The sequence below is a fragment of the Balaenoptera ricei genome, chromosome 15 (genome assembly GCF_028023285.1).
Source record: "Balaenoptera ricei isolate mBalRic1 chromosome 15, mBalRic1.hap2, whole genome shotgun sequence".
NCBI lineage: Eukaryota > Metazoa > Chordata > Mammalia > Artiodactyla > Balaenopteridae > Balaenoptera > Balaenoptera ricei.
This window is the reverse complement of record NC_082653.1, coordinates 7,854,675-7,878,437: the sequence shown is the minus strand read 5'-3', so window position 1 is coordinate 7,878,437 and position 23,763 is coordinate 7,854,675. Positions and strand designations below refer to the sequence as shown.

General features: G+C 40.3%; 1 protein-coding gene across 1 annotated transcript in view; it reads left to right on the top strand.

Annotated features, from left to right (window-relative positions):
• The window catches only part of DOK5 (docking protein 5), a 153,551-nt gene that overhangs the window by 51,563 nt on the left and 78,225 nt on the right, over positions 1-23,763 (top strand). The window lies entirely within an intron of this gene.

The window sequence follows — 23,763 nt, the reverse complement described above, 5'->3', positions numbered from 1 at the left end:
ATTCCATTATAGGTTATTAAAAGATATTGGGTATAATTCAATCGTATTTATTCTTTAAGTTTGACATTCACTCACTTCTTAATTCCATTTGGGAACTATTTTGTGTGTGCTCAGAATGGTCCAATAATTAGAGTGGTGCATAAAGCAGACGGTGCCCCTCACAGAACTTACAGTTACTATAGAGAGAGAAAAAAATGACACAATTGCCATGAAGTATAGTTTGTTTATGATGTGGAAGGTCAAGGTGCTCTGGGTGTGCATAAGAGGGGCCTCTGGCAGTTCATTTATTTAGCAGTTGTTTATTGAGTTCCTGCAATATGGCAAGCACTGTGCTGGAGCTGAGGATAAAGCAATGAAGAATGTAGACAAATATCCTCTAGTCATGGTGGTTGCATTCTCTTAAGAGGGTCTGTCATTTATTAAAGGTTTATTATGTGCCAAGCATTGTTCCAAGGTGCTTTAAATATAGTAACTCATTGGATGCTCTTGAAGGCCCAGTGGTGTAGGTCCTATGACTGTTAGTTATCCCACAAAGAACTTGCCCAAGGCCACACAGCGTCTACATCTTGCAATTCACATTTGAGCCTAGGCAGGTTGACTCTTGAGGCTGTGCTCCCGACTTTTGCTGTATATGCTTCTTTGTATGGTCTGTATGTATATTGGCTTGGTGGGGGAGTGACAGGAAGTGATGGCTTTCTAGAGGAAGTATCATGACCCATGGAAGATAAGGATTCAGGTTGAAGGGTGTGAAATGGGAGGGTTGATCCATGTAGAGGCATTCCACCCAGGTGCAGCAAAGAAGCTGTGGATGGTTTGTGCAAAGAAAGGAGCCTGGTGGTGTGGAAGGTTGCAGGGTATGTGCCCAGCTTGGCAGCCAACTTCTAAGTCTCGTGCAGACTTGAGTCTTCCTGTACAAGGACTTCTGCTATTCACAGTCTTTGCTGTGCTTCTTTCCCTCCTGATTAATCTTCACCATATGCCACTTTTTCTCATTTTTCCCTATCTTGATCGGCAGTGACTTTTCTAGGCAGGCTCAAATTTGAGCAGGGTGCCAGGAGGCTTGGAGACCTGCAGTCTGAGTGGCGGTTCCTCAGGCTTTATCCATACCTCCTGGCCCAGAACTAATTACTGCCACCTGACTTCAGAAATTCTTTGAAGTTTGAAATATCTCGTGCTGGGACTGTGGGCATGTCTCAGCTTGTTAGGATCTGTGTCTACCTGACCCTAAAGTATCACATTAACAGAAGTGTTCGGGCATCTTGATGTTTGGTTTCCAACATGTCAAATACTTGGTTTCACTGTATTTTATAACTCATCAAATAGACTTAACTTTGATCAATGAGTTCTTCTAAATCTGGGATAAAGGCTTTAATTTTGAGAAAACTGTTTACCTGATGTCTTCTCTTTCTCGCCTTCAGCAGTGTTGACGTTTTAGGGAAGATAATTCCTTGTATTGGGGGCCTGTCCTGTGCCTCATAGGATGTTGGCCGCATCCTTGGCCTCTACCCCCTAGACACTGGTCGGCATCTCCCCAGCTGTGCCAAGTAAATATGTTTCCAGACATTGTCAAATGTCCCCTGGGGACACACTTGCCCTAGTTGAGGACCACTGATCTAATCACACGGGAGGATTCTTCATCACTTACAGGCCTCTGTCATTCAGATGTAGATTGTTTTTTTTCTTCACCTGGATGATAGATAGCAAAGGCTATTTCACAGCTTTTTAATAATCTGAGATTTAGACAGTTTTTCCTAACCTATTGTAATTAAATTAATATGAATAGTAATAATAAAATAACAAGATCAGGAAAACAATGTGTAAAGAATAAAATAATAAGTAACCTTTACTGAACATTAACGATGCACTGGGTACCTTATACACAATATGTACTATTATCACCCTTTAACAGATGAAGACACTGAATCTCAAAGAGGGTAAGTTATTTGCTCAAAGTCTGATAAAAGTACTGATCATATTTTTATTAACCTTGATTTTACCAAGGCTTCCCGTGTTTAGAGCTTGGGGTGTACCTCTCTTAATATTAAATTTGTGATATAACAAACAGTAGTTTTATTTTTTGACCATTGTTTATTATTTGATTTTTTTCCACAAGATAGATTATTACCTTTTTCTAAAGAAATGTCAAAAATTAAAGGATGAGAATCGTATTTTTGGATTGATTTTGTAATTTTAGAAAAAAATATGTCCCCCAAACCCTGTTTCCAAGCAGCAGTGTCTGTGGACAACAACGGGATTACAGTTCTTCTTTGATAATCACCTCATTTTTGACTCTTCGCTAATGACCTAGTGTAAGTATCACTTGACCGTCAGGAGTAAATTCAATCACTGAAGAATGAATTCAAGGGGCTTGCCTGGTGGCGCAGTGGTTGAGAATCTGCCTGCCAATGCAGGGGACACGGGTTCGAGCCCTGGTCTGGGAAGATCCCACATGCCGCGGAGCAACTGGGCCCGTGAGCCACAACTACTGAGCCCGCGCGTCTGGAGCCTGTGCCCCGCAACAAGAGAGGCCGCGATAGTGAGAGGGCCGCGCGCCGCGATGAAGAGTGGCCCCCACTTGCCGCAACTAGAGAAAGCCCTCGCACAGAAACGAAGACCCAACACAGCCATAAATAAATAAATAAAAATTTAAAAAAGAAAAAGATGTTGGTCCTTTAGTCAATTTTCAAAAGAATCTTTAAAAAAAAAAAAAGAATGAATTCAAAAAGAAAATGGCTAGTATGGCTGGACCACCAATTATTAAAAAATGGTTGGTCCTGAAGATTTGCTTCTGTTCAAACACTGGGGATTTGAGCTCAGAATGTAGGTCACGTAGATCAGACAGACCTGATGAAGTGTTCAGGTGCTGTTCAAGTGTTGACTCAGTAATATATTAGCTAATATATCAGTGTGACATGTAATATATTAGTGTGACCGCAGTCACATTGCTGAAGTCTCTGGGCCTTAGTTTTTTCATCTGTGTAAAGGGGTCGTTAATAGGTCCTAGCTCACCCCGGCATGGGTGGCACTTAAATGAGAAAATGCTTGTGGAATACTAACTCAGGTCCCTGTGATGAAGTCCGCCCTTAGTGAAAGGTGGTGATGGTGATCATATGTTATAAATAGTTAATGTGTTGATGATGTTTAATACCACTCATCCTTAAACCAAACTGAGCCAAAAAAAAAAAAAAAAGAAAACCCCTCAAAGCAAAACAACCAACCAACAATCTTCCAGGTACTGTCAATTTTGCATCTCTTCACAACAAGAATAATTTCTGAAAATATGCTTCTTTGTTGTAAATTACCCATTAAAATCCGAAACTGTTTCCTCCGTGGCCACCTAGGTTTCCTTCTCTTGAATTTCCTGGCTTCGAAGTTTTTACAGGGCTATTATTTTTCACCCTTCTGCCCCTTTCTGGCAACATCTGTTCCTTATGTGTGTGTATTTTTTTAAGAGTGCTTTCTCAACCATGGAATTCATTTCTTTTCCTTTCTTTGAGAGTGACATTCTAACTTTCTGTACTGAGCCCTCTCACGGAATGACTTACTCAGTGTTGTGCCCCAATAATGTGGAGATGTGGAAGGGCGAGCCTTGCTGAAATGTTTCCTTCTGAAATCATTACAGTGGCTCAACTTCAGAAGTAGCAATTTCTAATGAAAACTCCCTAATTTGGAGTTTTTAATTTTTATTTTTTTGGGGGGGTCATGGCAAATAAATCTCTCTCCAGTTTGGTTAGAGCCTGTTTCTAATTATAGGAAAATATTTGCTTTGGTCTCTAGGGAATTATAGTCATCTTGAGGTTCTGTGGTTTTAGAACAAAATCCATTGATGTTTGAAAACACTGATGTAACAAATGGCCACTGGAGCCTTTCTTCATGGTATAGAAAATAGCATTTTGTGGAATGCACTTTTTAAGGAAAAATGTGGTTTTATAATTGTTTCTTTTAAAAGAATGTCTGTCAATATAATGTGAATGTGTGTGCTCTACATATCTTGAGTTGTTTTTTTAAAAAAAATACTCTCGTATAAAGATGTTAAGGCTTTTTTGGAAATGTCAGGTCCATTCTGAGGTACTTTGATATCCAAGGGCATCATTTATGAAATAGTGGAAGCTCATGAGCGCTGAGTATGGCTTTTCCCATGCTTTTGTTTGCTCATTAGTGTATTCACTCACCATTCAAAACAAATGAGAACCTATGCTCTCCTAGGTCCTGAGAATTCAGGATGATCAAGATAAAATAGGATGTTTTTTTGCTTTCTAGGGAGGAAGATAAAACGTAAATATGCAGACAAATCAATGAGCAAGATGATTTCAGAGATTGATTTGAAGTTGCAAGGTGGGTGGGTAGGGGAGTACTTTAGATTTCGTAGGAAGGAAGATGTTTCTGAGGAGGTGAGATTGTGGTAGCATGTGAGTACGTTGATGGCCTCAGTTACTTCCATGACCTTTATTCTGATTGTCTCTATCTGCCCTGACTCTGGGCTTGTGAGATGAAACACATGTGAGATGAACTATTAGCAAACTTGCCTCAAGCAGAGGCTATAAAAGCATTTTACACAAAGCCTATAAAAAACTTTTACCTGCTGCTTCTGGGATGAGTGAATAGACATACCTTTCCCTATTGTTCTTGCTAAGTACAACTACAAACTCTGGACTTTATATATAAATCAAACTAAGAAGACTCTGAAAGGTGGAGAGACTCAGACTGGCTAGACACCTCAGCTTTTGAGGAGCAACAGAGTGGTGATTTCCCTCTTGTCTCGTACATCCCAAAGTTGGAGCTAAAGAAGCCAGCAAACCAGAAATGCCAGCGGGTACAGAGAGAAATAGCCCCAACAAAAACCCATTTTCTGGTCAAAGAACCAGGAAATGAGGCAGCCAAGCAACACAGAAAACTTTTAGAAAATATCTGTTCTAATATCAGCCAAACATCACAGAATAGACTGTGCTCCCACCCCCCTTCATGCCAGCAAAAGCTGAGTAAGGAGTCTAGACTTCCATCCTTGTGAGCCTCTGTGAGTAAAATAGTTTCCTCTACCCTCTTAGGTGCAGTACCCTGCCATTGTGAATTAAACTGACAAAAGGCATACAAATGTCATTGATAGCTTCATATCTATGGGGACTAACAGAAAAAAAGTGAAAATCTAAAGAAATGGTTAGGCTCAGAATCTTTTTTTTTTTTTTAATAGATCTTTATTGGAGTATAATTGCTTCACAATACTGTGTTAGTTTCTGTTGTACAACAGAGCGAAACAGCCATATGTATACACATGTCCCCATATCCGCTCCCTCTTGAGCCTGTCTCCCATCCTCCCTATCCCAGCCCTCTAGGTCATCACAAAGCACCGAGCCGATCTCCCTGTGCTATGCTGCTGCTTCCCACCAGCCAACTATTTTATATTTTGTACTGTATATATGTCGATGCTACTCTCACTTCGCCCCAGCTCACCCTCCCACACCTTGTCCTCAAAGTCCATTTTCTATGTCTACCTCTTTATTCCTGCCCTACAACTAGGTTCATCAGTACCATATTTTTTTTTTAGATTCCATGTATATATGCATTAGCATATGGTATTTTTCTCTTTCTGACTTACTTCCTCTGTATGACAGACTCTAGGTCCACCACCTCACTACAAGTAACTCAATTTCGTTTCTTTTCATGGCTGAGTAATATTCCATTGTATATATGTGCCACCTCTTCTTTATCCATTCATCTGTCAATGGACATTTAGGTTGGTTCCATGTCCTGGCTATTGTAAATAGTGCTGCAGTGAACATTGTGGTACATGTCTCTTTTTGAATTATGGTTTTCTCAGGGTATATGCCCAGTAATGGGATTGCTGGGTCATGTGGTAGTTCTATTTTTAGTTTTTTAAGGGACCTCCATACTGTGCAGGAGGGTTCCCTTTTCACCACACCCTCACCAGCATTTATTGTTTCTAGATTTTTTGATAATGGCCATTCTGACCTGTGTGAGGTGATATCTCATTGTAGTTTTGCTCTCTCTAATAATTAGTGATGTTGAGCATCTTTTCATGTGCCTCTTGGCCATCTGTATGTCTTCCTTGGTGAAATGTCTATTTAGGTCTTCCGCCCATTTTTTAACTGGATTGTTTGTTTTTTTGATATTGAGCTCCATGAGCTGTTTGTATATTTTGGAGATTAATCCTTTGTCTGTTGTTTCATTTGCAAATATTTTCTCCCATTCTGACGGTTGTCTTTTTTATGGTTTCCTTTGCTGTGCAAAAGCTTTTAAGTTTAATTAAGTCCCATTTGTTTACTTTTGTTTTTATTTCCTTTACTCTAGGAGGTGAGTCAAAAAAGATCTTGCTGTGGTTTATGTCAGAGTGTTTTTCCTATGTTTTCCTCTAAGAGTTTTATAGTATCTGGTCTTACATTTAAGTCTTTAATCCATTTGGAGTTTATTTTTGTGTACAGTGTTAGGTGGTGTTCTAATTTCATTCTTTTACATGTAGCTGTCCAGTTTTCCCAGAACCACTTATTGAAGAGGCTGTCTTTTCTCCATTGTATGTTCTTGCCTCATTTGTTGTAAATTAGGTGCCCATATGTGTGTGGGTTTATCTCTGGGCATTCTATCCTGTACCATTGATCTATATTTCTGTTTTTGTGCCAGTACCATACTGTCTTGATTACTGTAGCTTTGTGGTATAGTTTGAAGTCAGGGAGCCTGATTCCTCCAGTTCCGTTTTTCTTTCTCAAGATTGCTTTGGCTATTTGGGGTCTTTTGTGTTTCCATACGAATTGTAAAATTTTTTGTTCTAATTCTGTGAAGAATGCCATTGGTAGTTTGATAGGGATTGCATTGAATCTGTAAATTGCTTTGGGTACTATAGTCATTTTCACAATATTGATTCTTCCAATCCAAGAACATGGTATATCTCTCCATCTGTTTATGTCATCTTTGATTTCTTTCATCAGTGTTTTATAGTTTTCTGAGTACAAGTCTTTCTCCTCCTTAAGCAGGTTTATTCCTAGGTATTTTATTCTTTTTGTTACAGTGGTAAATGGGAATGTTTCCTTAATTTCTCTTTCTGATTTTCCATTGTTGGTGGATAGGAATGCCAGAGATTTCTGTGCATTAATTTTGTATCCTGCTACTTTACCAAATTCATTGATTAGCTCTAGTAGTTTTCTAGTGGCATCTTTAGGATTTTCTATGTATAGTATCATGTCATCGGCAAACAGTGACAGTTTTACTTCTTCTTTTCCAATTTGTATTCCTTTTATTTCTTTTTCTTCTCTATTTGCTGTGGCTAGGACTTCCAAAACTATGTTGAATAAGAGTGGCAAGAGTGGACATCCTTGTCTTGTTCCTGATCTTAGTGGAAATGCTTTCAGTTTTTCACCATTGAGTATGATGCTTGCTGTGGGTTTTTCATATATGGCCTTTATTATGTTGAGGTAGGTTCCCTTTATGCCCATTTTCTGGAGAGTTTTTATCATAAATGGGTGTTGAATTTTGTCAAAAGCTTTTTCTGCATCTATTGATATGATCATATGGTTTTTATTCCTTAATTTGTTAATGTGGTGTATCACATTGATTGATTTGCATATATTGAAGAATCCTTGCATCCCTGGGATAAATCCCACTTGATCATGGTGTATGATCCTTTTAATGTGCTTTTGGATTCTGTTTGCTAGTATTTTGTTCAGGATTTTTGAACCTATGTTCGTCAGTGATATTGGTCTATAATTTTCTTTTTTTGTGATATCTGTTTCTGGTTTTGGTATCAGGGTGATGGTGGCTTCTTAGAATGAATTTGAGAGTGTTTCTCCCTCTGCAATTTTTTGGAAGAGTTTGAGAAGGATCGGTGTTAGCGCTTCTCTAAATGTTTGATAGAATTCGCCTGTGAAGCCATCTGGTCCTGGACTTTTGTTTGTTGGAAGATTTTTAATTACAATTTCAGTTTCATTACTTGTGATAGGTCTGTTTATATTTTCTAATTCTTCCTGGTTCAGTCTTGGAAAGTTTTAGCTTTCCAAGAATTTGTCCATTTCTTTGTGGATGTCCATTTTATTGGCATATAGTTGTTTGTAGTTTTCTCATATAATCCTTTGTATTTCTGCAATGTCAGTTGTGATTTCTCCTCTTTCATTTCTAATTTTATTGATTTGCATCCTCTCCCTTTTTTTCTTGATGAGTCTGGCTAAGGGTTTATCAATTTTGTTTATCTTCTCTAAGAACCAGCTTTTAGTTTTATTGATCTTTGCTGTTGTTTTCTTTGTTTCTATTTCATTTATTTCTGCTCTGATCTTTATGATTTCTTTCCTTCTACTGTCTTTGGGTTTTCTTTGTTCTTGTTTCTCTAGTTTTTTTTTTTTTTTTTTTTTTTATTTATTTATGGCTGTGTTGGGTCTTCGTTTCTGTGTGAGGGCTTTCTCTAGTTGTGGCAAGCGGGGGCCACTCTTCATCGCGGTGCACGGGCCTGTCACTATCGCGGCCTCTCTTGCTGCGGAGCACAGGCTCCAGACGCGCAGGCTCAGTAATTGTGGCTCACGGGCCTAGTTGCTCCGCGGCATGTGGGATCTTCCCAGACCAGGGCTCGAACCCGTGTCCCCTGCACTGGCAGGCAGATTCTCAACCACTGTGCCACCAGGGAAGCCCTCTCTAGTTGTTTTAAGTGTAGGGTTAGATTGTTTATTTGAGATTTTTCTTGTTTCTTGAGGTGAGATTGTATTGCTATAAACTTCCTTCTTAGAACTGTTTTTGCTGTGTCCCATAGGTTTTGGATTATCGTGTTTTCATTGTCATTTGTTTCTATGTATTTTTTTACTTCTTCTTTGATTTCTTCAGTAATCTCTTGGTTATTTAGTAGTGCACTGTTTAGGCTCCATGTATTTGTGTTTTTTACAGTTTTTTTCTTGTAATTGATTTCCAGTCTCATAGCGTTGTGGTCAGAAAAGATGCTTGATACAATTTCAATTTTCTTAAATTTTCTGAGGCTTGATTTGTGACCCAAGATGTGATCTATCCTGGAGAATGTTCCGTGCGCACTTGAGAAGAAAGTGTATTCTGCCACTTTTGGGTGGAATGTTCTGTAAATATCAATGAGATCTATCTGACCTATTGTGTCATTTAAAGCTTGTGTTTCCTTATTTATTTTCTGTTTGGATGATCTGTCCATTGGTGTAAGTGAGGTGTTAAAGTCCCCTACTATTATTGTGTTACTGTCGATTTCTCCTTTCATGGTTGTTAGCATTTGCCTTATGTATTGAGGTGCTCCTATGTTGGGTGCATAAACATTTAAAATTGTTATATCTTCTTCTTGGATTGATCCTTTGATCATTATGTAGTGTCCCTCCTTATCTCTTGTAACAGTCTTTATTTTAAAGTCTATTTTATCTGATACGAGTATTGCTACTCCAGTTTTCTTTTGATTTCCATTTGCATGGAATATCTTTTTCCATCCCTTCACTTTCAGTCTGTATGAGTCCCTAAGTCTGAAGTGGGTCCTTGTAGACAGCATATATATGGGCCTTGTTTTGGTATCCATTCAGCCAGTCTGTGTCTTTTGGTTGGGGCATTTAATCCATTTACATTCCAGGTTATTATTGATATGTATGTTCCTATTACCGTTTTCTTAATTGTTTTGGGTTTGTTTTTGTGGGTGTTTTTCTCCTCTTGTGTTTCCCACCTAGAGAAGTTTCTTAAGCATTTGTTGTAAAGCTGGTTTGGTGGTGCTTAATTCTCTTAGCTTTTGCTTGCCTGAAAATCTTTTGATTGCTCCTTTGAATCTGAATGAGACCCTTGCTGGGTAGAGTGATCTTGGTTGTAGGTTTTTCTCTTTCATCACTTTAGGTATATCCTACCACTCCCTTATCGCCTGCAGAGTTTACGCTGAAAAATCAGCTGATAACCTTATGGGGATTCCTTTGTATGTTATTTTTTGTTTTTCCCTTGCTCCTTTTAATATTTTTTCTTTGAATTTAATTTTTGTTAGTTTGATTAATATGTGTCTTGGTGTGTTTTTCCTAGCATTTATCCTGTATGGGACTCTCTGTGCTTCCTGGACTTGGGTGACTGTTTCCTTTCCCATGTTAGAGAAGTTTTCAACTATAATCTCTTCAAATATTTTCTCAGACCCTTTCTTTTTCTCTTCCTCTTCTGGGACCCCTATAATTTGAATATTGGTGTCTTTAGTGTTGTGCCAGAGTTCTCTGAGATTTTCTTCAATTCTTTTCATTCTGTTTTCTTTATTCTGCTCCTTGGCAGTTATTTCCAACATTTTGTCTTCCAGCTCACTTATTCGTTTTTCTGCCTCCATTATTCTGTTATTGATTCCTTCTAGTGTATTTTTCATTTCACTTATTGTGTTGTTCATCTCTGTGTGTTTGTTCTTTAGTTCTTCTAGATCTTTGGTGAACATTTCTTGTATTTTCTCAATCCGTGCCTCCATTCTATTTCCAGGATTCTGGATCATCTTTCCTATCATTACTCTGAATTCTTTTTCAGGTAGATTGCCTATTTCCTCTTCATTTATTTGGTCTTGTAGGTTTTTACCTTGCTCCTTCATCGGTGACATATTTTTTGCTGTCTCATTTATTTATTTTTTTTTATGAGTGGGATTGTGTTCCTGTCTTACTGGTTGTTTGGCCTGAGGCTTCCAACACTGGAGTTTGTAGGCTATTGGGTAGATCTGGGTCTTGCTGCTGAGATGAGGAACTCCGTGAGACCTCACTCTGATGAATATTCCCTGGGGTCTGAGGTTCTCTGTTAGTCCAGTGGTTCGGACTCAGAGCTGCCACTGCAGGAACTTCGGCTCGACCCCGGGCTCGTGAACCGAGATCCTACAAGCCTCCTAGGGTGGCAAAAAAAACCCAAAAAAAAACAATAACAAAGTAAAAAATAAAATTAGACTGGGAAACTAACAGGTATGTTAGGAAGAACATAAAAATAAAAATATAGATGAATCAACAACCGGAAGGTACATCAGTACCACAGTAGTAATAAAGAGGAGGAGGGAAAAGAAAAAGGAAAGAAAATGGGACGGGGGGCAAAAGGCCTTGGCTGTGGAGGGCAGGGCCTAAGCAAGGGCGAGGTTTGGGTGGTGGGCCAGGCTTCCTTTGCCCAGTGGGCAGGGCAATTGCCCTCTGCTCCTCTCCTGCTCCTACCAGCGGGCCACTCCCACTAGCCTCTCCTGTTCTCCCCTCAGCCTCCTTCCTATGCCCCCAGGACCCACGAGCTCTGGAGGGGGCTTTTGTTGGGGGGATACCAGCCTGGGAGCTCAGCAGACTCCCCAGCCCGAGTGGGCCAGGCGATCGCCGTTCACCCCCCTCCCACTCTTCCTGGAGAGACCCTCCTGCCTGCCTCTCCTGATCTCCCCGGCCTCAGGGGCACGGATCCTGTCTGGCCTCCACTTCTCCTCCCCCCTCGGTCCCCCTACTTCCTACCGGTTCACTCTGGGGTTCCTCCCGTCTCCTTGGGCATCAGAGTCCCCCACCAGTGGCCGGCAGGTGCCCTAGTTGTGGGGAGATGCTAACTCCCTATCTTCCCACACCGCCATCTTGACTCTGCCTTCAGAATCCTTTTCTTCTTTTTTCTTTCTTTCTTTCTTTTTTTTTTTTTGTCACTCCACTTCCTAAAAGTCCTTTATTTGCCCCAACTCAGATTTGTGTTCTGCCTGTTGCTTTCCAAGTAGTGCCCAGATTCATGACTTCTTTCTCTCCCTTCTGCTGCTTTTACTTTTCTCTCTCTCATTTCTCCTTCTCGCAAAGTAGCAAAAAAAAAAGTAAAGAATTTGAAAGAGAGAAAAAACCCAAATCACTCTTTTACAGAACAGTTTGGCCATTTCTTATTTTGCCTTGACTCCTGGTAATACCTGTGCCCTGGAGGTCTCACCTGTCACCAAAGCTGTTTAAAGCATTCCCCTCTACAATGAGTGTTACTTTAGGCTCAGAATCTTATACACCATTTTGACACAGGGTTGTAAGTTGTGGAGAAGTGACTAGAGAAAGGAAAGGGAATTTGAGCAACTAAGGGTGGTAAATTGTGGGAAGGTGACCAGGAAATTTTTACTGTGGATTAGGGTTGTTTAGTATGGTTTGGTATACAGACTCGTCTTGGTGCTGTCTCTTGTCTTCCTGGTGTAAGAGAGGGAAACACATTTACACGTGTAAGTCCATGTCACTTAAAAAAATAAATGTGTGCCTTGCTTGTAGGCAGAAAGGGGGAAGGCAGAGAGATCATCCTGTGTCTGTGGTTTCTCAGTTGTTTTCAGCTCAAAGAAATCCTGATATCAGAGTAGCATATTTTGGGGTGGCACACTCTGATCCTCTTCAGCTGTAACAAGGTCCTCCGCCCCGCCTAGTTGGTGTCTGTGAAGGCCAAGTAGGGAGCCAGGACTTTCATCTTGGCCCGTTGGTAGTTAGCCCTCTTCACCGCGGTGTCAGTGGAGACCATGTTGGGGGTCTGTACACCTCACTCAGCAGTAATGAGGCGCCTCTCCCTCTCCCCACTGGGGCGGGGTCAGAGGGGGCCTGGTGGAGGGTCAGGATTTTCACCAATGCCCAGTGGTAATGAGACCACCCCCACTGCTGTGTCAGTGGGGATCACAGAAGATAGAGCTCCCCCCTCAACCCAGCAGTAATGAAGGGACCCTCGGGAATAGAGGACTTTTCTGCTTGCTCTCTCGGACTTCTGCTTGCTCTGTGATGATAAGCCCCAGCTAACCTTCTGGAGAATCCAAGACCGTGCAGTGCAGAGCTGAGTCACCCCAGGCAAACTCCAGTCAACCTGCCTTGACTGCTCACCTGTGAATGAGCCAGGAGCCAGGTCAGATCAGTAGAGCTGCCTGATCCACTATCCAGTTCATGAGAAGTGAAAGATGGCTGTTCTTTTAAGCTACTAAGCTTTGGGGTGATTTGTTACATAAAAATAGCTGTGATAGAGAAATTTTGCCTGAGATCTGAAGGATGAGAAGGAAGCAGCCCTGTGAACAGCAAGGGGAAGAGAGTTCCAGCACATTCTCTCATCCCTCATCGGAGAAGAATGGAACATTTTGGAGACTGGGGTGCCATGAGTGAAGCAGGAAGTGGTGGTGAAGAGGTCTGACAAATAGGCATGGGTCAGCTTGCATAGAGCCAGGCTGTGAAATTGGAACTCAGTGTTGGTGATTTTGGTTTGGTGATTACTTAAAGACTGCTTTGGAAGCCACGATGACATCATTTCTTGTTTAACTTCACGAAATATTTGTTGGGTGCATACTACCAAATGACGGTATTCTGCAAATGTAGTCTGTAATCATTATGACCCCATGCTGGGCATTGTGTTTGGGGCTGGGAGACAGATAATTATCTGTCTCTGCACATGAGAAAGTGAACTCTGTGGACTGTGCTTTATACCCTGCCATTTCTTCAGTGCTTGGAACAGGGTCTACCTAGCACATAGTAGATGCTCAGTAAATATTTGCAAAATTAATGAGTAAATGAAGCAACCAATATGGGTGTTGTCCTTGTTTGCAGGCCAGTCACTGCCTGATTGGATGGTATGAGCTGCTGACCTCTATGAAGTGCTTCCCAAACAATATAAGCCCTTTAAATGCACTAACTTATTCCATTCTCCCAACAGGCCTATAGAGAAGATAGTGTTATTAATTTATTTTAAAAGTACAATAAAACCTTCTATAATAGATATATATATATAACACACACAAATAACTGAGTATTCATCATGTTTGATAATATAATGTTTATACAAACTTAGATGTTTAATAGGCATGACAGACTCCTTACATCCATCATCACGTTCCATATCCTCCCTCAGATCCTGGTCCTCTTCCAGGCTCGCTTGCTCAGCTAATGGAAACCCCCTTCTTCTATCAGTACTTGCTTGAGCTAAAAATCTTGGAATTATCCCTGTCTCTCCTTTCTCTCATCCTTATATCCAGTCTCATCAGTGGGTCTTGTTGGTTCTGCTTTCAGAATATAACCGGATTCAGACCACTTCTCGTCCCCTTCCCCACCTCCATCCTGACCCAAGGCACCCTCACCTCCCATGTGATTTATTGTAGCAGCAGCCTCCTGACTGGTTTCCCTGATTCTGCCTTCAGTTCCCTGCAGCATTCTTAAAAGTGAACTGGATCATATTACTTCCATTCAAAACCCTCCATCTCACTTCCCATCTCATGCAGAGAAAAATTCAGAGTCTTTGCAATAAAACCCATAAGGCCTACCCACCACCACCATCTCTGAGTTCTCTGGACTTCTGATGGCTTCATCACACCAGGCATGTTTCTGTGTCAAGGCCCATTTGCTGCCGCTTCTGCTTAGCGCCCCCTTCCCCCAAACCTCCTGTCTCTTTCAGGTCTTTGCTCAGATGTCACCTTCTCTTTGAGAACTTCCCTGATTACCCTATTTAAAATTGAAATACCACTAGCAGTTCTCATCTACTCTCTTGGCTTATTTTCCTTAACACCATATGACATATTGTGACATATTACCTGTGTACTATAAGACACATGAACATGTATGTGTGCATATATATCTTGTCATCTTATTGGTTGTCTGTAAGCGCAAGGAAGGCAGCAGATTCCTCCACTTTGTTTATAGCCGTGGCCTTAGTACCTAAACAGTGCTTGGCACTGGGTGGCAGGCACCCAATAAATATTTGTTAAATGAATTAATGAGTGATATCAGCTCCCCAGTTTTTTATTTGAATAGAATGCTCACCCAGTAGTCAAGATTCTCTAGCATTTCTTTAGAGTAGTTTGGTTTTTTTCCTCTAAGGCTGCTTAAAAGTAGAAGCTAAATAAGGACATATAACTGTGTATGGCTTCTTCAGGCAGGTCTCCTGTTTCTTAATTCTCTTCCTCCTGTGTGGATCCGGGGGACAGAAAGGAATTGGGGAGAGAAGGAAAGGAGCCATCACGTTTCCCTCTCTACAGTGTCCGCTCTCTACAGTGGTCAGCTTTGTCTGACAAGGGAAGGGTTTCCTATGTGTGACAAGAACAGCTGGTGGCCGATACTGATTCAGTGAGAATTTTTCCAAATAACTTTGTATTACTTGTTTGATTATTACTAAAAATATGCGTATATAGTTACATGTGAAGAATATATAAATGAAGCGATCAGCAAAATAAGGCAAAAAAGGTAGGGAGGGGGCCAGTTTTTGCAGGTTCTGGAATGTCTTGTTAAGTCTTTGGTTTTTTACCCCAAAGGCAACAGGCAGCCACAGAAATGCTTAAGCAGTGGATTGATGTGGTCAGATGAGTGTTTTAAAGGTCACCCCAGATGTCCTGCAGGAAGTGGATTGAAAAGTGACAAGAATGAAAGCAGAGAAACTCTGACGCTCAGGAGGTGGTGGCTTGGATTAGGGTGGTGGTCCCTGCAGAAAAACAGATACTCCAGGTTTAACCAGAAGGTGAAATACACAGGACGCAGTGACCGACGGATTGTGTTAAAATTTTTTTTTCGAAAACAGTTAACTGTTTTTATCATGACTCTCATACAGATGTAGAAAGAGCACGTGTTGAAGATTCTACTTAGCTTATTAATTGAATGAGAGAGCAACACAGAAAATTATAATAACTAGTTCTAAGGGGAACCCAAACAACCTACAGGTTTATATATCCAGCATAGCGAAATGCATGTTCCCAAGGAGGCAAAACTAGCTTCATGACAGTGGGGGAGGGAAATCAACAGAACCTCTACCGAATTTGCATCTTTATGGACTAGAATTATTTTGCATTTCTATCAGTAATCTACAGTTTAGAGTTGTAGAATAGCTCCCACAGAATCAGAAGCAGATAATACTGGATGTGTGTGTCCTAGAGAACGCATAGTTTTCCATTGAAACAGACATTTTCGTCCTGTCGTCGTGTGTGCATGTTTGTGTGTGTATGTGCACGTGTGTGTATGTGCACGTGTGTGCGTGTGTGTGTGTGAGGGGAGGTGGGGAAGGGTGGAAATATAGCTCTCAGTCCTTTTGGACGAGCAACTGGGCCTTATGTACTGAATGAGTATATATACTGGAGTAGAAACAGATTAAAAAGCAGGGACAGCCTACTTTTTTTACTTAATAACTTACCAATAGCATTTTCTATGGTATAAATATTATTTTACAACATCATTTTTAATGATGGCAATTTCTAGTTTACAGAGATGACATAATTAATTAAGCTAGTCCCCTGGAACATTTAGAGTGCTTTCAGTTTTTTTTGGCCAAAGAACCCTATTCCCATATGTTTGCATATTTCCTCAATTATTTCCTCAGGGGAAAGTTCCTAGAAATGGTATTTCCAGGTCAAAGGGTAGGCATGATTTACCCTCTAGAAAGGTTGTGCTAATTTACTTCACCATCAGCAAAGGATTGACATAGGTAATTTATTGCCTGTGGATGCTTTTGAAGTATTTTTAATCCTCTTTGTACAAATTTTATTTTATGATTAATTATCTCATTTTTGCAGGTATTTTTCTTTGCAGTGAATTTAAAATGAACCTTGCTACCCACTGTGCAAAACCTTCTCCAAATTAGCATTTCTTTCCTTACAAATGAAAGGTATATATAAATGATAGGCATAGAGTCATGTTGTTTACTCAATGAAAAGATTTTTCCCCCTCATAAAATACATAATTCTGAACCAGCTCATTGTTTTGGTAGGTGGAGTTGGTAGCAGCCTACCTGTTAACGATTCCACGATGCCAAAGAACTACTTCTCTTATACTCTTCATCTGTCACCTTCTGAGATCCCATAATGACAGAGTCCTTCATAAGACTAGAAAGTTTTAAGCATCTTGGTCTCAGAGATCATCCCGGTCAAAATTCTAATATTGTGGAAGGATTATTTGCAGACAGTGGCAGACAGGATGGAGGGGGGATTATCCCTCTGCTTCCAGATTGCGTCATCCAACACCATTTTCTATGGCTATTGGGTTGAACTTGGATTGTGGTATTTCATCAGTCACGGAGGAGCCCAGGACTCTGGGTGGGCAGCTGGTCACTGTGGCCATGCATCGTTGGCCAAAGTGGAGGGCTGGGCACTCCTAGAGAAGGGACTGGTCAGCTCTAGGGAGCTGACCACACATACCAGCAGGGAGCCAGCTAGCCAGGACATTGGTTTACTGCAGCTGTAACTAATGAATAACGAGAGACTGAAGTTTAGAGAGGGAAGGAAGGCCAAGAAAAGCTGAGAACTTACATGAGATACTTACCACATAGTTAGAAATACTCGGCACGTTTGAGTTTCTGGACTGCAGTCAAGGATACTGAATACTTTGTTGCTTAAGGAGAGAGAGAGTGGAATTCTTTTCAAAGAAAACACATCTTACAAACTGCTGGGCTAACTTGCAGTCCTGGAATAGGGTCTTCAGACCCCAAGTGCAGAAATACTCCATTAAAAACTATCACTCTTGGTGAACACTTGGTGCCAGGGAACTTAAAATCACAAATGCAAATGTCACACCAAAATAGCTAGACGATAAAGTCGTCGTCCAGATGAAAGAGCATATGGTTACAGCTAAATGTCTCTTTTTAGATTATGATAAGCATGAAAATCAAATTCTTACAGACAGCTCGACCCTCAGCATAAGTTTATGCATCTCTAGGAGATCAACTTTTCTGGGAAAATCCTGGAGGAATGGTTAAGAGCTTGTTCTTCAGAATCAAGCAAACCAAGGTTGGAATGCTGGCTTGTTTCTACCAGTTCCACGCCCTTGAGTAGTACTCAGTGAGTAACCTCACCAAGGCCTTACTTCCTTGCTGTAAAATGGGAATAATAACAGCATCTGTTTTATAGGGCTGTTGGTAGGGTTAGTTGAGATAATGCACAAAGAGGGATTAGCATTCTGCCGTGCACAAAGGGTTCGACCAATGCTAGGTGTTGTTACTAACACCCTGGATAAGAAGAATATTTGATTTGTTTTGGAGAATAAATAAAAACAGGATTAGAATGTGAGAAATGAGGCTAATTTAGCATTATAAGACTGAGGATTTATCTTTAGAATTGGACAGAATGCCCTGAGAAGAGAAGAATCAATCTGAGTACAGGAAGCGGATGCTGGCAAAATGGAAAACAGTCGTAACTTACCTTTTCTCCCCAAAGGGCACCTTCCCTGCGTAGAATACGATAACTATAGAAAGCTAGAGGTGAGATGCTAATGCCTCTGCCTGTAAAAGGCCTCTTTAGGACGGTATCTGCATCCATTGTAGAGCAGTGGGTCCCAGCAGTGGACGGCGAGACCGGAAATGTGTGGAGTAGGTGGTGGAGGGCACTGAAAGGCATCAAATCAGCATTTTATTTATTTATTTATTTATTTATTTATTTATTTATTTATGGCTGTGTTGGGTCTTCGTTTCTGTGCGAGGGCTTTCTCTAGTTGTGGCAAGTGGGGGCCACTCTTCATCGCGGTGCGCAGGCCTCTCACTATCGCGGCCTCTCTTGTTGCGGAGCACAGGCTCCAGACGCGCAGGCTCAGTAGTTATGGCGCACGGGCCCAGTTGCTCAGCGGCATGTGGGATCCTCCCAGACCAGGGCTTGAACCTGTGTCCCCTGCATTGGCAGGCAGACTCTCAACCACCATACCACCAGGGAAGCCCAAGTCAGCATTTTAATAGAAGTTGATTGAAGTTAAATTTGGCTTGTGGGGAGATACGGGATATATAGGGATCCTCACCTGGGGGATATTTCCTCCCCTCTTTCCCTGAAGAGGGACATGTCAACCAGATTTTTATGTTCATCAAAAGGTGACCTGAGCTTAAACAGTTGAGAAATACTACCAAAGACCAGAGGTTGGCAAACTGCAGTCTGTGAGTGACATCTGGCCCACTGCCTGTTTTTTTAAATAAAGTTTTATTGGAAGATAACCACACCTTTCATTTACATATATCCTCCTATGGCTGCTTTCATGCTACCACTGCAGAGTTCAGTAGTTACAACAAGGGCCTGTGACCCTCAAAGACTAAAATATTTACTGTCTGGCCCTTTACAGAAAAAAGTTTGCTGATACTTGCACTAGACCGTGAAGTCCTAAATGGTCACATCTTACTTAAGCTTCCTGCTTTTCTTGAGCTTATGTAAAGGCAGTATATAATTTTCCTTTTAACAGAAATTTTGTGACGAATAGTTGCTTTCTGTTATCTTCATAAGATGCATCCTATAGGGAGTTTCCTGCTCGGGGAACTGGGATCCCACAAGCCATGTGGCATGACCAAAAAAGAAAAAAAAAGATACGTCCTATAGAAGTTTAGTTTGTGACTCTGTTGTTCAAGACATTGTGATGGACTGCTAATGAAATTAGGAACTCTAAGCAAATTCTGAATTGTTTCAGCTGTTCCTTGGCCCTGGAAATCTTGGTGAATTTACCACACTAGTCTTTGTTAGGAAAAGTAGCTAGTAAAGATATCAGGGATTTGAAACCAGAGCTAATTAGTTATTAAGGATCTCAAGTTTTAAAGAAAGGGAAGACAATGGAAAAAATAACAAATCATATATGGTTTGATGACAATTTAAGGCTGAAAATTAGGTGTAGTAAAACCACCACCACCACCAAGAAAATACACACTGAAGATTTTTATGTAACTGCTAAATCTCGTGTACATCCACTCAGGTTGTCAGAACTGTGCGATGTGCTTGTCTGTTTTAGCTTTGACAGTGGCTTGTGTGGATTGACTTGTCCAAAGCCAGGACTTTGAAGATATTCCCATAACCTCATATTCTTCAACTCTGCAGTCTCGGCTCAGCGTGCACTCACCTGTAGCAGTGGTTCTGACTTTGCCCCCCAGGGAACATTTGGCAATGTCTGGAGACAGCTCCGGTTGTCAGCAGGGGAGGAGGGGTGTGCTGCTGGCATTCAGTTGGAGGAGCAGCCCTGGCCTTCCCACTACCCCAAATTACCTTGTCTAAAATGCCAGCTGTGCCGAGAATGCGGAACCCTGATGCAGAGAAGGTGGGATATTTCAACATGAAAATTATTCTGTCATTAGATCCTCTTAGAGTATAGTTATCATTAGGATTACCTATTCCTCATGTCCAGTTGGAAACTGCACTTTGCTCTCATGGTTGGGGTAAACATTTTTTAGTTAAAAACAAGTCAATTGAAAGAAAAATGTTAGCTCAGAAATACTATAGATGGTCAGTGGATGTGTTATATGAAATATGAAGGAGATGGTTGAATGAATTAATTTAAGAAAAAAAATGCCCTATGCTATTATGCAAATGAGATTGTTCTCCAATTGTGGTCCTTTTAACCATATCAGTGTTACTCCAACTAGTCTCCACGTGTTCCCATGTTCAGTGAGTCCTCCTGTTTCATTTCCTCTAACCAGTTTTGAAATATTGAGGACAAGTTTTTAATTCTCTGATACTTGGTGGCTCTTCTGTTCTTGGGACCGAGAGTGTAGGGCAGGTGAAATGGGGAGTTTACTGTAGTTCAGCAGATTTCACTTTCACCTTCACTGTGTCTCAGGACAGCATCTCACGCTGCTCCACGTCCAAAGCCACCGTGCATCACTTGTTGGAAACCACTCAGCCCAGAGGCCCTCATCGTGGATGGAGCATTGGTTGGAGGGCTCTTTGTTGTCAGTCCCACGTGGGAAGCACTGGGTTGTCTGAAAGTCTTTATGAATATTCATGGCATTGGTTTGCAAATTACAAACAAAATCCCTGGGGGATATGGTACGGAGCCAATTTGGCCCTACCCCAAGAGGTTCTGATGCAGTCGACCTTGGCTAATCTCTAGGAATCTGCATAATTAACAATTATCTTGAGTGAGGCTGGGCCAACACGGAGAATCACTGAACCCCCTTTCCATAAACCAAGTTTTGGGGTTTTCCTTATCTCCTGATGAACCAACATGTTTTAATCTGTTCCGGGGTGACTTTCCAGCCAATAGTTATAAGCAATATTGCATGTGAATTTATACAATAGTACTCTTGCAGTTATTTGATTATAACATTGCACTTTTGCTCTTACTATTGATACTTAATAGAACAAAAAAACCCCAAAATCCCCTAAGTGTAATATGGATGAATCAAAGATGGAAATCAAAAAAAAAAAAAAAAAAAAAAGATGGAAATCACTAGGCATGCTGAAATTGAGGAATCTTTAGCTTGTGTTCGATAGACTTCAGACAGAAGCCAGGCAAATAGAGGTTTGATTGTGAAGAAAATGAATTAAGTTTTTGTTTTTGTTTTTTTTAAGTAGAAATACTGTCGTTCAAGATTGGGTCTAAAAGTTGAGGCATAATTAGGAAATATAAAATATCCCCTTTGGTGAAAATATTTTTTTCCCCATAGTAGGCATATTTCTTGCATACCTTAGCATGCTGTCTTTAACACATTTTCAGGGCCATGTCCAGAAGAAAGGGGTTGCCAATAATAGAATGACAGTGAGGAACCTATTTTCCACATCCTTTATTTGAACAATCAGGGTGACAGTCATTCCCAATGTAATTACAGTCCTCTCTCTGGTGGTTAGGTTTTAAGGGAGCTGGTGATCTCATCTGTTATTCAGACGTCAGCCAGATGTTGGTAAGTCTTCTATTTGCCAACCACAGCCCTGAAAATGTTAATTTGCATGGCTTACTCTCCACCCTGAAAAGGATTTTGGGTTTGAATTCTTACCAATGGCTCTTGCCACTTGGCTTTCTAAAGTTACCTAGTCTAGTGGCTAATTAGACTTCCGTCTGGTAGCAAAAGAATTAGGTAACTGTTATTAGATTAGGCTGTAATTTTTAAGATCTTTTACATTTTTTGTTAAAAATTTATAAGCATTTTGTTTTAAGATAATTGTAGACTCACATTTGGTTGTAAGAACTGTTACACAAAGATCCTATACCATTTATCCAGTTTCCCTAGTGGTTAACATGTTCGAAACAACAATGCAATATTATAACCGAGATAATGACATTCATAGAGTCAAGATACAGGACAGTTTCATCACTGCCAGGATCCCTCATGTTACCTGTATAGACAGCCCCTCTTCCATTCTGCTCCCTTCTCACACACCCCTAACCCCTGATAACCACTAATCTAATTTCCATTTCTATAATTTTGTCATTTCAAGAATGCTATTAATGCAGTCATACAGTATGTAACCTTTTGGGTTTGGCTTTTTTCCCCCCACCCAGCATCATTCTCTGAAGACGCATTCATACTGTTTTTATAGCTGAGTGGTTATTCTATGAAATGGATGTTCCCCAAATTGTTTAACCATTTACCCATTGGAGAATAGATGGGTTGTTTCCAGTTTTGCGCTGTTACAAATCCAGCTGCTTATGAACATTCATGTTCACATTTTTTTGTGTATGGGATGTTTGCATTTCTCTGGCATAGAATCCTAAGAGTGCAATTCTAAGTCCTATGTTGCTTGCTTAGTTTTTTAAGAAACTGCCAAACTGTGTTTCAGAGCTGTACCATTTTACATTCCCACCGGCAATGTATTACAATGTAAGTGACCCAGTTTCTCAGCATCCTTGTCAACATGTGGTGGCATTATTATTATTATTTTTTTTTATTTCAGCCAATCTGATAGGTGTGTAGTGATGTTTCATTGTGGTTTTAATTTACATTTCCATGAAGGCTTAATGATGTTGAACATTTTCTCATGTGCTTCTTGATCATCTGTATATTCTCTTTGGTGAAATGTCTGTCTTTTTTCCATTTTGTAATTGGATTGTTTGGTTCTTTACTGTTGAGATATGAGGACTCTATATATTCTAGATACTAATCCTTTGTCAGATATGTGGTTTGCAAATATTTTTTTCCCAGTCTGTAGCTTGTCTTTTCATTCTCTTAGCAGAATTTTTCACATAGCGAAAGTTTTAAATTTTGACAAGGTACAATGTGGCAATGTTTTCTTTTATGGATTGTGCTTTTGGTATGAGGTCTAAGAACTCTTTGTTCAGACCATGATCCCAAACATTTCCTCCTTTTTTCCCCCAAACTTTTTATAGTTTTTTTAATATTTAAGTCCATTTTCAGTTAAGTTTTATATGAGTGTTTTGGGTTAAGGAGTTTGTTTATTCCCTATGGATATTCAGTTATTTGAGCACCATTTGTTTAAAAGGCTACCCTCCCTCCATTGCTTTTCCACTTTTGTCTCCATGTTTTTATGACCCTTGGTAAGTTCAGTGACTATGCAAGATGAATGCCAATAGAATCGATTTTAATTATTTTACTGGTATCTTTGGATATTTAAGAAATAACAGAAATTCTCTTTCCTTTAATTTACAGTATTAACTTTTTACAGTATTACCTTGGACTGCACCCTAGCCTGGCAATAATCTTTGAGTCTCTGGGTTGAATTTTCTGAGGGAGGATCTGCTTGGTGTTCATCAGCATTTATTAGCTAGTCTAGTGTCTGGCCCAACTCTTGACCATCAGTTACGAGGAATGTCACATGACACATAGGGACTGTCTCTTTCTAGGACTTAAAGTCTTTGGCATATATCAGGCCTATGATTTCCAAATATAATGGCATTTGAAATTAGAGCATGTGCCATAAATGCTTATATTATTTGCGCTGATTTGGGATTTTTATTTCTGGGACTTTTTCTGCAATGTTTCTACTGGTGTTGTTGTCAAAGTATGAAGAAATTTGCCTCCAAATACTTATTTTTTTTTGATTCCAGTGATTTTCTGAATGACATAATACACCCATTGTGGAAACAGTTCGGGGTTTTAAAATTTTATTTTCCCAAAGCAACATCACATTTATGGCTTATGAATATTTTACAGGTGAAAACATCAAAAAAGAAAATATTTAAATGTAAATGCCAGGAATATCTGAGTCAGTAGTGATGCTGAGTG